Consider the following 14,096-nt stretch of genomic DNA (forward strand, 5'->3'; position numbering starts at 1 on the left):
TGTGTTAAAACCACCACAGTAATTAATATATATTTGGGGGGAGATATAGTGAGGCTATTCAAACATCCTGTTTCTCCTAAAAGTTTCACCCACTTATTTTAGCATTCATCTACCGATCTTGCCTGAAGTAATTATCACCGTGGTGTTCTCATGGTGATTTTTTATTTCTCTCATTCCTTCTACATTTATTATTTGGAATTCTTCAGTAGGAAAGTTTTGTCCTCCTTTAATTATTTAATCAATCATTTATATAGTATAGGCCTATGGATATTGTTTTATTCTTCAGCTTATTAGCCAACTCTATCATTATTCATTTTGTTACTCAAATTGTTCCTGCTTTGACCATTGGGAGCTAGCGGAATGCAGTGTTTATGCACAGTTCTTTTTGTTTTTAGTGTTTCAGTTTCCTGACAATGTTTTGAAGTTGAGTTTTTCTTCTTGTTTCATCCTTCCTGGGTTTACTGAAACAAAAAGTGTGTCTTCTTTTCTTGGATCTTTGTTCTAGGTCTCTTTGACCTTAATGTGCTTAATCATGGGGTCCATTTCCTGTGCCTATGCTCAGTTCTGATGCCAGAGTCCTGTTCATCTCAGACCAAGAGGCATCATCCCTGCTGTGCCTGAAACAGAGAATTGAACCTGTGGTTCTGCCTTGCCACTGCTTGCTCCATTGTTCAAGGTTGAGGTATTTTACAGAAGACAGTTTCCCAGATATGAAAGCCTAGCCTCAGTATCTTTATATTTAAATAACTTTGATGGAAATAGTCCTAAGATATATCATGGATTTCCCCAAACAAATTGAACATAAGAAACCTTTTTTCAATGTCTCAAGGTAGCATCAGGAACATGTTCTTTAAAATTGCATTTTTTTTAAGTAATGGCCGCAGACACTTTTGATATGCATGGGGATGTTTGCATCGGTAACCTGAACATCGCCTGGATCCCACAAGTTAGTGGATCTTAAATAAGGTCATTCTAACCATTTGTTCCCAAGTCTGCTGAATCAATAGTCCCCACTTGTCAAGTGACAGGACCTCAGCTCTTTCCCTAAGGAAAGGTTCCTCTTCGTATCATTCACACCCCTCCCAGCTTCTGTTATCCCTCTGCTCACCGTCTATCATGCCTGTTGTCTGCAGTGGGTCTACTCATTGCTAGTGCTTCCTTCACAGATCTGTTGATTGATTCATCCATCAAAATCATCAATATTTATTGAATACTTACTGTTTGTCAGACATTCTTCCATGGCCTTAGGCTGCAGCAGTAAACAAAATAGACAAAAGTCCCAGCTTTCCTGGAGCACTGGAAGGAGGCAGATGATAATATAACTATAATAAGTAATAGGAAACATAATAGATAAATATATTGTTTATTAGAAAGTAAGTGGTATGGAAAAAATACAGCAGGGATGAACAGGAATCAGGGATCTGGGAGAGAGTGTTTGAACCCTCATCGTATCTGAAATACGATGGTTATAGTGACTCTCATTGACAAGATGATACCTGAGAGAAGACTTATAGGAAGCGAGGGAGTTACCCATGTTTATATCTGGGGGAAGTCATTTCAGGAGGAGGGAATCCACATCTACAGTGCTGCAAAGACAGTGTGTTGCTTATTTAAGGAATAGCAAGGAAGTTAGGAAGAAGGCTGGAATAAGAACTATTAGGAGATGAGATCAGAGAGGTAATGGAGATCAGTTCCTCCATGGTCTTGTATTCTCCTTAGCAACTTCCATGTGTGAGACTCATCCATCCATGACCCCAAACTCCATGTGATACTCTTTTTATTAAAGCTGCTTTGAGTTCCTCGCGGGTACATGAGACTCTGGATCTCATTGTCTTAACTTTACCTCTCTGGCTGGCATCCATCTCTTGTTTAGATTTAGGAGGTGTTCCTATAGCAGAATTGCTAGGACTCATGAATTTATAACATTTCAGGGATGAAATGGGGGGATTTAAGTCCAGCGCTCTTGTTCTATCCTAGAACAACTTCTTATCAACACATAATGTCCTATTTCTGAACCTATTTCTAAAATGGTGGTAATTTTCCATTCAAGGGCTCCATACAGCCTGAAATCTGTGGCCACATCTCTCTGCTCTAACATCTCCATTAATGTACAGAAACATTGCTCTGCCCATGACATATTTTTATACAATGAAAATCTTGGGATTCTGCTAAGTACCAAATACCAGTGGTAACATCACCTAAATTCATACAAGGCATATCTGAACTCAGCTTCACTCCACACATCAATGCATTGAACAGTAACTGTCTTTTGTAAGTTGTTTGACTAGTGGTCCCTTTCTTTTTAAAAAATTCATTATGGGTTGGCAACCCATATTATTACTGTTGTTAGATTTCTATATAAAGTAAAAGTAATTAGTCTCAGGAAAAGCTTAAGGGGTTATCCTTGAGAAAAGTGCATAAAATTAAGAGTCCTTGTTTTAGATTGTTCAGAGACTGTCTTTTGTTTTCCCTTTCCATGCCTTCCTTCTGGTTCTAATTCTGTTCCGAATAGGCAGGGTTTTCAGCAAATGAAATGTTATTGAGTAAAGGTTTCATGTGGCACATTTCAAAACATTGGCATCAGGAATTGGGTGAGACCGCAGGATTAGAACTCCAAAAGTTTTGTGGCTTTTGTCTAGGTCTTCTAGTGACTAGGATTCTGGGGTAAATCCTTGAACCTCTGTCTTTCCTTTTCTCTGTATTTTTAGGCCTGGCGTGACAACTTTCTTCAGAACCTTTAGGTATAATCATTTCTATTTTCTCATTTTAACTTCAAAGGAATGCATGGTTAAGATTCTTCCAAATTTACTGAAGGGAACACTTTACAGAGACTAAGTGACAAATCTTGGATCTCATCAAGGCCTAGTAATTCTCAATTTTCTGTCCTTTGCATACTTTTACCAGGGACAAAAATATGTATTACTACATACATTATTAAAGTATTAAAAAATAAGTAATTTTTAAAAAATTTGAAAGGAAGCTACCTCTACATCCAAGATGGTGGCATTATATTTCCTCATTATTCACAAAGTATCCTTTGAAGACATTGGAGGTTTTTGGCTTTTTTTTTTGGCATGTAGTCACCCCATCCTGCACGGCATGAAGAGAAACAGGTTTAATATGATTATGTGGGAAAAGTAACTGAACAAACATAGAATCCTACTTTAGCCTAACAGACATAACCATATTTATAAATTTATAAAAACGTTTGTTTTTGTCTTTGTGTAGTTCTTGACTTTTACATTCCAGATTTTATGCAAAGAAACAAAAAGAAGGAAGGGAAAAACAGAGGGAGAGAGAGAGAGAGAGAAAGAGAGAGAGAGAATGCTGTGAGGAAAAATGCTCAATAAAAATTTTTTTAGTTCAGTTATGTAGGCCCACGAGGTTTCTATCATTTCGACATGCTTTGAATAAGTATCTAAATAGAAACAGAGATGGAAATCATTTGATGTTCATCCATCACTAAATTTAACCTGTTTTTTGCATTATGCATGTTGCCATGTTGCTTTACCAGTACTTTGCGTCCCTGGAGACAGTTTTTCCTTTTTAGGATCTCTTCTCCTGTGGTTAGGAAAACAAACGTCATTCTGTTATACGAAGAGTTCTATGGAATTTAAAGTCTGTGAACGTGACAGACCAGGGCATGGGTCCTTTTGAGAAAGCATCTTACTCTTTTCATCTTCATTACATAAATATCTCATTCTATTCCTTAACTTCACATAAAAATATTTTAAAAATCATTTTCTCAACATATGACAAATTAGATTACATTCAAAATGGTGGCAAAAGAGGATAAACACAGGAACGCATATTTATGAAAAAAACAGAATAATTATAAACTGGCTTCTATTGTATTGGTTAAGACTATTAAGGAGTAAATCCTCTACACAAGGTCTTCGACAGAGCCTGCATTTCTGTAACCATCTTCAAAACACTTTTCATTCAGGAGCCATTTGAATAGGATCTGAAGACAGGATCCCGTGAAATATGTTTCCTGTAACCTCCTCAAATCTGACCCCAGGCAGAAGATGTTCCATTCTGTCCTCGGGAATTATGTGCCCTCTGTGGTTTGCCTGGAACCTTAATCTCCAGGCAATGTTGCAAGATCTTTTCCATCTGACCTGTTCTCCCTGTGCAGGTGTAATGATGGGGGAGGGCAAGAATGTTTTTAAATGAATCAGTGGTGTTTTATGTGGTTAATTTTTATTGTCTTTGATTGTTTTTTCTAGTGCATTTTCATTAATATTAATTCTAACCTGAGGCTGGTTCAAGTCCAGGAGACATTTTATAAACCCACACTCTTTCTCTTCCAGTTCTATATCTTTACTAATGAGTTCACTGTGGGTCATTTGCAGAACTGCAAATGATAAAGATTGTAAGGACAGCTGGCTTTATTTTTAGTGGAATAGGAGCTTTAATCAATGAAACATCCATAAAAGAAAAAATAACCCACATGAATTTTTTTTTTATCAGCTTGTTCAGTGAGGAAATAGGAGCAAAATTAGGTTGAAATTGATGTGCTCTCCTTTTTTTTTTTAACATAGGAAGGTGCAAGGATAATGACCCTTAGCAATGGAAATTAGAAAATGTTTTTTCTCTATTCTTTCAGATTTCCCACGATGGTTGGGTTCATAGGATACACGTGAATCGATGGCTCTTGATTGTGAAAAAAATGTAGGCAGCTTGAAAGAAACAGCAGGTGATTTGGAGCCTGGATCAGGAAGAAGAGGTACCAGCAGATCCTCATCTGTGAGGCCCAGGAACTTCCTGATCTGTCGCGCTGGTGTCATGTTGTATCCCTTTCCAAACTCCACACTCCGTCTTTACATGTCCAGCCCAATTTGATTTCAGCATTGTAAGTTGATGTGACGCTTCCACTATGCATACAATTGTTCTGACTGGTGAACACCTGATCTTGTTTGTTTTCTTGAAACTCCTCTCCAGAAGTTTATTTGTCAAAGAGACTCTGCTCTGTGTTTCTAATCTTGTTTCCTGCCTTTGCATCCCCAATCATCACGTCCAGAGTTTGCAAACTAGGAACTTCACCTAGACTTTAATTCCTAAATACATACTTTACTTGATAATTTAGTTTGGGTCTTCTTTAGGACTGCTGCTCAATGATTAATCTGGCTAGAGTGGCTCAGAAAGAAAAGCTATAATCCATTTGCCATGGATGAACACACTCTAATGGAAGCCACTCCCTTCATCTCTGCCACGTGCAAGCTGGGTGGTAAGGCTTGTGGGAGGCATGGTGTGACTCACACATTCCCAGGAGCCTCTCAAGCCTTCCCTTGGTATATGCCCCTCCTTACCTATAGGAATAACTGGACTCTCTGAAATGGTTTAATTAAAATGGAGGAACGCTAGTCTTTGTCCTCCTAGGTTTAAACCTTCACTCTTCTAGAAGTGGTGGGCAGTAATCCTGATTATCTCTTTATATCCTTCCTTTGCTGTTGGGTTTACAGCTCTCCTCCTTAACCACCAGCATTAATAGAAGCCTTGACTGTGATTCACCAGTCAACCATATATTTATTGTGCACTAATAAATATTTTGTTTGTAATACAAAGCAGTATGAGAGGTACAGTGAGGAGGAGGAGTGTTTACTGAGCAGTATAAAAGTGCCTTGGTCCTCCCTGCTCTCAAAAAGCTTCTATCTAATTGGGAAGACAGCTTAGTCAGAATTTGCTAAGAACTGAACAAGTTGTACCAATTAAAAATGCAACTGGAGTTTGGGGAAGGGAGGGCAGCTCATTTGGCTGGCATGGTCCAGAAGTTCTTCATAAAGGACTTTGGAACTTAAACCAGGCATTGAAGAATGTGGAGAGTTCCAGCAGGAGAAAAGAGAATCGTAAACTCGTATTTGTTAGAAGTGGTTTCTATGTTCAAAGACCATTTCCCTATGTTTCTATTTTATATCCATGCATCCATTGCATTATTGTAGGTTGACTTTGATCATAGGTTCCAGGAAGTAAAAAGTAAATTTTCTTTCATGCTTTTTGACAAGCACCAAGCTCAGCTCAAAGAATGGAATTGATGATAATGAAATTGTAACTTACAGCTTTCTTGTATAATAATTGAAGTAAGTGTGTTGGGATTTATACTATTTTAACTTTCATTTTTTTATTTTTTAAAAAAAGCCACGCATTTTTCTTACAGATATTTTTGAAAGTGCAAAAAATTTACAAAGAGGAAAATAAAAATGCCTGTAATTCCACTGTTCAGAGGTAAGCACTAAAAACATTTTGGTAGATACCTGGAAGGGTGGTCATGTACAATTAGACAAGTTGTGTATTTTATAGCAACTGGGATTGCCTTATACATAGAATAAAAATGTGAACAGTACTACTGGAATAAGCAAGGCAATGGCCCTGGCACTCATTGTATCAGGCATACTCTTTCATAACCTAATTTTTTTCATTTATTCATATTTCAAAACAGTCTTACATATACATAATAAAAATCTGAAATATATTTTTAGATAGTTAACATATTTTTAGATGTTCCTCTTTAGTCATGATCCTCCAAGAGTAACCACTACATTGAGTTCTAGTATTATAGATTATTTTGCCAAATTTTGTACTTTGCATAAGTGGAATCATATAGTGTTCATTGTTTGTGAGGTTCATCCGTATGGCAGCATGTAGTTTAAGACTGTTCATTCCTTAACTGAGAGAATTCCATTGTACCAATACTTTTTTATCCATTCTACCACTGAAAACCATTTGGGTAGCTTCTAGTTTTTGACTACTACAAACATTACTTTTAAGAACATCCTAGTACCTATCTTTGGGTGAACATAGATACACATTTTTGTTGGGCATATATGCCCAGGTAGGAAGTTGTTGGGTTATAGGAAAGGCATCTAATCAGGTTTAGAAAACTGCCAAGCTGCTTTATAAAATGTCTTTACCTTTACCATTTACTTTCTCACCAGCAATATGAAAGTCCTGGTTGCTCCACAAAATTTCAATACTTGGATTTTCTGTTTTGTCCATTTTAGTTGTACTGGTGAATGTACACTGGTATTACATTATAGTTTTAATTTACATTTTTTTCTGATAGCTAATGTAAGCACCTTTTCATGTGTTCATGGTTTTTAGGCACCTGGAAATCCTCTTTTGTGAAATGTCTGTTCAAATCTTTACCCACTTTTCTAATGAGTCGTCTTTTTCCTACTGATTTGTAGGACGGGATCTAAGCATATTGTTAAAAGACCCACTTCAAAACTTTAGAGGTGCACACAAATATTTAATCTGTTGAGCAGAAGGGAGAAGAGATAGTTTCTGGAATTCATATAGCATAAAGAAAATCTGTTGTGTGAAGAAAACGCAAACGATTTACTTTAGACTTTAGAGGATATTTTCATTCTGATATGGCATTTTAAAAATAACGCTTTCTATAAAATTCCTAATGTCTCATAGCACATGAAACAAAGCACAAAAATATAGATGTTTATCCTGAAATTTTATTTATGAGTATTAAAAGAAATCAAATTGTGCAAATGCTCCAGTCTGGCAATCTGGAAATAAAATAACAAAGAAATAAATTTAAATTCTCTAAAGAAGAAATGAAGAAAAAAATTATTCTAAAATGTTCAAGTTTCAAAATGTATCTCTATTTAGGTGGTGATGATATATACAGGGATATATAGCAGATGTGCTGGCCTGTTTCCAACCCCTGCTTAGAGGTTCTGAATTAAGGAAAGACTGTTACATTATGTGCGAAATGCCACTACAGCTCAGAGTCTGCCAGTAAATTGGTAATACTGACTTTCATAGTCTTTTTAGGCTGATTAGTGGGAAAAGCATTCCCAGGTGCAAATATCCACAAGTTTAAATTATTTTTAAGAAAAAAATGGGCAGGAAACATCATATGACCCATCTCTGGACTCTTCTAGACATGCTGTAGACTGAATGATTTTGTATTTCTAAAATTAGGTGGGTTTAAGAGTCATAATATTTTTCTTTCTCAAAGAAAATAAGAATTATTTTCCATTTTTTAACTGACACTACATTAAACTCTTCAGGTAAAAAGAGTTGACATTAAGTGTTAAATGGAGTGAAATCTCAGGAATCTACTTAGGAATTCTTTCAAAATATTTCTCCAAATTGTATGATTTATATAAATTTTGGATTGGATAAACTGCTGTTAAAGGTTCTGTCCCATTCTCCTAGCCTTGAAAGGAACATCATCCTCAGATGTGGAGCACCAGTGCATGGTATCATGTAGTCTTTGAAACATTTAGAAAAGTATATTCTGTGGCGATAAGACCACAGAGAGCTTCAGGAGTGTGTGCTCGATGTTTGTGCATCTGGCTTTGCTCTTGGTCTCTTTTCCTTTCTTTGCAGCAGAGCAGTTTTTACTGGTTTGTGGGAAGGTCAAAAAACGAAAGATATTTTAACCTGATAATAAAAAGCAAATAAGGGGACATTAAAACAAGGAATGAAGGAACAAAGGTTTTCCTTTCAGTCAAGAATTTCCTGATGAAATCATATAGATTTCATCCACGTAATCAATACCTTATTAAGTTCATTTCTCCAAAATCTTACTTAAGTTCATACAGGAAACTTTATAAACTCACACTAAAGCACAAAACTTGGGCCACCATCAATACCATAGGATAAAAAATTAGGGGTCACTGTTAAGGAAATTTTGGTTGACTTGACTAGAAGAACAGCTGCTCTTTATAGATTTCATCAACTCATGTGACTTCATCAACAAACATTGCTTTTCTTTCTTCTATGGACTTTTGACCTATGATGATCATCAATTGAACATCAAGGCAGATGACCCAGCATCATTGTTCTGGGACTTATTATAGAAAGAAAATAAATCAAGAAACGGGGAGTGAGGTCCAAATTAACAAAGAACATCATATAGGAGAGATCAGTGGGGCTTTCATGTGATTTTACTAGGGCTAAAATGACTTAAAAGTGATAGGAGTAAATCAGCTGTCATGTATTTTAGGCTCTTCTGTCAGAAATTGAATCATCCTCATTTTTAAATTTTATAAACAAAGAGGTAAAATATTATAGTATTATATATTGTTTTCCTTTGACTGCTCAGTAAACATGAATATTTTTCCTAAGATATTTTTTCATAGCATTTTATAAAGAGATATGCTAAGGTACAAGATTGGTATTCATGAGTGGTTTGAAGAAACAATATCATTGATTCTAATCATGCCTCGTGGTTTTCTTGGGTGTGAATTTCAATCTCTGAACATAATGGCTATATACACAAGATGGATCAAAAGGACTGTTACTGCATGCACTTGATAAAGACCTCTTCAAATTAAAAAAAAATAAAAGTAAAGAGAAGAAATGCAAAATTATGAGGAGATAGTGTACTTGAAACATACCATTTTAATCATGTCTCTTGTCTCCAATGTTCACAGCATGGAGATCTATTCAGACAATTTTTAATTAGGTTTTAGGTACTTCATAAATGTAGGCTTTAAGGTAACTGGAGAATTAGAGAAGCTAGATTTGACCATGAATCTGAGAAAATGCTAAATTCAGCTGTTCTCTTTGTGCTGAGGAAGTTTCAGACAATATTGTCTCTGAAGCACAGAGGTACCACACCAAAATTATCACGTTTAAAAATGAATGCATGCCTCACATCACTCTCCTGCTCAAAAATATCTAGTTGATTTTGAGCTGAGTGTGGTGGCCTGCGCCGATGGTCCCAGCTGCCTGGGAGGCTGAGGCAGTAGAATCACTTGAGCCTAGAAGTTTGAGGCTGTAGTAATGAGCTATGATCGTGCCACTCACTGCATTCCAGCCTGGGCAACACAGAGAGACCCACGTCTCTTAAAAAAAGGAAAATATTTAGTTGATTTCACTTCATCTTGGGGATTAAGTTCAAACTATATTTTTGTTCTTATTTCCTGTTATTATTATTATTCTCTCTTGAAGTATGGTCCTTAGATCACATGCACCAGAATAAAACTGGGTACTTATTAAAAATGAAACCCAGCCTCTCCAAATAATTTTTATATACATTAATTGCTGATACCTTCTTTTCTAGATGAGCTCTGTGTGCCAGCAAGGGTGGCTTAATAGCCCCAACATGCTTTCTTAGTTTTTATCTTTGGACTCTGGCTCATAATGGGTACTCCTGGAAAGTCGTTTCTTTTTATTCTATCCATCAGTCAAGACTCAACTCAGTTTTTACCTCCTCCATAAAACCACCATGAGATGGTTTCTTTCAAGCTTTATTTTTTTCTATCCATAAAAAGGCATAATAAAATAAAAATGAAAGGATTATTGTGAGATAATGCTATCACTATAACTAAAACCTGAGTCTCAGAGCTCAGAGATGGTACTTGCCAGTGTGATGTGGGATTGGGATCCAGGCTTGTGTGATTTCAAAGAAATCCATTCTCTTGCATGCTGCCTTCCCTGGAGACAAATGTGCTGAATGAATGAGCTGATAAATGGTAACCCTGCTATCCATTTTACTCCAGCCGGAGAAGCTGCAGACATATGGACTTAAAGACAATCAATGAAATTCTCATTTTTGCAAGATACAGTCAAATGGAGACTTTTTAAATAAAATTTTCCCACAAGGCTAGTGTATTAAAAATACTACAGAAAATGTCAGTCTTCCAGAATTTTCAGGGATATGGCCCCTTGACTACACTTTTAAGCTCTAGGATAACTCTGGAGCCCCCTGACTGTGTTTAGATCTTTGTGAGTTTATGTAGATCCTGGATTTATATAGACCTAGGCCAGCATCTGGTCCAGGGGAGGGAGGGATAGGTAGAATTCAGACTCTCCTCAAATACTTCCAGATCTGTCTAGAATACTTAAAACAGAAGGAAGTAGGAAGAAAGGTTCTAAATAAAACTTGCCTTAGAGGGGGTTTACAATAAATTGGGGTCCCTTACCAGAAAGCAACTAACAACAATTAACAAGCACACTTACATCTGTTCAGGAGGGGCTGCGGACACAAAGACATCGTTGGCAATGGGCTTGTTTAGGCTCTGGGAGATTCCCTTATCGCACGTTTCTGAGCCATTATATTTACTCCCACAGTGGCTTTCTGGTTAAGGAATGTTTGGTTCTGCACCGTTATCTCTGCATCATCCCCTAGCTTACTCCCTTCTCGGACAAAAAGACATATCTGAAGAGCTTTTGAATCTTTTTCAGCTGGTTCTTTCATTGTACCTCCTTAGGAGCCTCACTTTCTTTTTGCTTTAATTTGAAATTGCAAATACAAAACAAATACAATTTAGATGAAGAAATTTGCAAGTAAAATTCTTAGAGTAAAAGGAGAACTAATTAAATTAATTAAAGGGAATTAATTCACAGGGAACAGGGACAAGAGGAATCAAGTGTTTGTTTATTAATAAATTCAGTTTAAATAATGGGAAAAGGTTATTTGAAGTGGTCATACATGGAAAGCGCCTGAGCTCAACTTCTTGTAGTGTGAAACTACTCTACATGGTGATTGAATGTTGGAAAATATTCTTGCCAGGGGAGACTCTGCGCTCACCCTTGCAAGGGGCAACAGGGCTTTTATGATAAAGAGGTCAAAGGACACTAGGCTACTGCATGTTCAGAAGCATTATCAGTTTTCAAATTGTTAGGGTTAGTCCAAGGGGAGAAAGAGGATAGTCAAGTGAATGAGGCAAGATCAAATTAAACGTAGATGGGGAATCATGTCAGCAGATGAACAAATTGTCAATGGCCTGTCCATTGGACAAAAACATCTTCTCAGGCTCCTGGAACCAGGAAATGTGAATTCACTTATTGAGACACAGGTTTGTCTGGACCTGGGATTTCTTGTTATGAAATAGAAAGAGAGACACTCAGGGTTGGAGGAAACTTTGAACTTATTTAAACCATTCCATCCCGCCCTCCTTTTACATCTTAAAATCTCTCATCTAGTGCATTATAATTTTTAATTTTTAGAATTTCTACTTGGTTTTTTTCCCCCAAATCATCTCCTCTCTTTCACCGTCTCCATCTCCATCTCCTTCTACTTCTTCTCCTTCTCCTCCTTCTTCCTTTTCACCTCCTTCTTCAGTCCCCTCTGTGTTTCTATTTCTTTGCAAAATCATTTCTTTACTGTCCTTTCATAGTACTCTATAACCTCTAGTTCCTTGGCCGTGAGTTCTTCCATTTCTTTTACACATTGACGATCTCTTGCTGTGATGTGTTCTGTGATTTTGTCTGGAAGCTCTAGAATGTGGAGGTGATGCTATGGGACAGTATTTAGATTGCTAAAATCCCTACAGTGCTCTATATTTGCAGACTGCATTTTTGTGCTTGTGCCTTGATTTAGTGTTTCTAATATTGCATGGGTAGAGAATATTTGACTTCATATCCTTGCAAGGTACAGGCTTGGGATTCCAATTTGTTTTTCATTTTTTGGTTTTGGTGGGCTTTTCTGTTTCCATTCATGACTCTTGATGAAGGTCTCTCTTCATGCAGCAACCATGGGATAGCATGTAGAAATTTACCAGCCTCCCTGCTGTGTATGAGCCTTGCAGATTGGATTCTGTTTTTTGGATAGGTTTAGAACCCTGGACCCCAAGGTCAGTATCCTGCTCCAGGACTCCCTTAGACCATACAGATGCAGTTTCTATTCCCAGCTTAAGCTCTGGGTTCCTTCTTTGTTCCTATACCTGGAGATTCATTTTTATTGATGTGAGCTTTGCCATACACATAAGTAAATATTTAGAAAATTTTAAATGGAGTTGGGAAAGAGAGTGGACTTCTGCATCTGCTTAGTCAAGCATCTTGGCTGGAAGTCTCTGGATTTCATCCTACTGAGCAGTCATCAGCTAAAAGAATAAAGAGGACAAATAAAATTTAGAATCTGATAGATTTGGGTTTAATCTTTGTTATGAACTGAGTGCTTGTGTCCTACTCCCAAAATTCATTTATTGAAGCTCTCACCCCCAACGTTGGCTGCTTTTGGAGATGAGGCCTCTAAAAAAGTAATCAAGGTTATAAGAGAAGACCCCAGAGAGCTTTTCTCTTCACCCCACCCCTCCCCCTGCCAGATTCCAGTCCATTCACTAAGGAAAGGCCAACTGAGCACACAGCAAGATGGCAGCCAGGAAGAAAGCCCTCACCAGAAACCAAATTGGCTGTAACTTTGATTTTTGGACTTCTAGCCTCCAAACAGTGAAAACAAACAAACAAACAAAAAAATTCCTGTTGTTTAGGCCACACAGTCCATGGTATTTTGTTATGGCAGCCCAAACATACTAATACAATCTTGCTTTTCTTATCATCTGTAGTATCTAAAGGCAATTACTCAAGCTTCTGGAGCCTCAGTTTTGTCGGTCATGAAATCAGTCGAACAACATCCAATTCCAAGGGCAGTTGTAAGGATTAAGCGGGGAAGAAAAGCATGTAATAACTGCTAGTATATAACACAGGTATAATGAATTTTAGCTTACCCTTCCCGTCCCTATGGTTGAACATCTTCAGAAATGAGGGCCCATTATACTCTCAGGCAGCCAAACTTATTTTCAGATATCTTTGATTTTCTTTTTAAATCGCATCTTTTTATCATGTCATTTGTTTTTTATATCTCTTGGCAATATAGAGGGGATGTTTGGAAACCAAAAAAGTAACCCCTGTCTTTCATATACACTATTTCTGAACCAACTGAAAAATGAAGCTCAGGTGTCAGGTAGGCATCAAAGCATCAGCTACATTGGTGAAGGTGAATTGGCAAACGCAGTTGAGATAGCACCTATGTGGATTTCCAGTACTCAGTTGGACACACTTAACTACTGATCACAAGCGCAATCAGAGCACTTTTTCCCCACAGGGGGCAGAGGCTGCCCCAGGAACAGACCAGAGGAAGCCCCTCCACAGGGACATCCAGGAGAAATACAGAGGGCTGAGTGCAGCATGTTGTTCTTGTTCACAGATTTGCTAGTCAGAGAAATCTTTTCTTTTCTCTTGGTGAAGAGGGAAGGAGAGGTAGGTATGGTACCCTAATACCATTCTTGCTTAGAAGTAGAGGTTCCCATGTGGAAACATTAAGAGAAAGGAAAAAGGTTTATTCTAACCATAACTTCTGCCAAAAGTAAAGTGTGACATAAATGTGAAGGAAAATGCAAAGGCCC

General features: G+C 37.3%; 2 long non-coding RNA genes across 3 annotated transcripts in view; one reads left to right on the top strand and one right to left on the bottom strand.

Moving 5' to 3' along the window:
- Positions 1-1,222: 1,222 nt before the first annotated feature.
- On the bottom strand, positions 1,223-3,532 carry LOC123640654. Its single transcript, XR_006736011.1, has 3 exons — positions 3,512-3,532; positions 2,985-3,090; positions 1,223-1,296 (listed from the first exon to the last, which is right to left on the bottom strand). It is a non-coding gene; the product is annotated as an uncharacterized LOC123640654 (long non-coding RNA).
- Positions 3,533-4,689: 1,157 nt separating this feature from the next.
- LOC123639517 overlaps positions 4,690-14,096 on the top strand; it is a 55,120-nt gene continuing 45,713 nt past the window's right edge. Inside the window, exons 1-2 of one of the 2 annotated variants that reach the window (XR_006735747.1) lie at positions 4,690-4,855; positions 6,158-6,225. This is a non-coding gene — a long non-coding RNA (uncharacterized LOC123639517). Of the gene's footprint in view, positions 4,856-5,668; positions 6,081-6,157; positions 6,226-14,096 lie in introns of those variants that run through there. The other variant, XR_006735746.1, reaches the window with a different exon arrangement.

Source organism: Lemur catta, chromosome 6, assembly GCF_020740605.2.
Source record: "Lemur catta isolate mLemCat1 chromosome 6, mLemCat1.pri, whole genome shotgun sequence".
In the NCBI taxonomy this organism is placed as follows: domain Eukaryota; kingdom Metazoa; phylum Chordata; class Mammalia; order Primates; family Lemuridae; genus Lemur; species Lemur catta.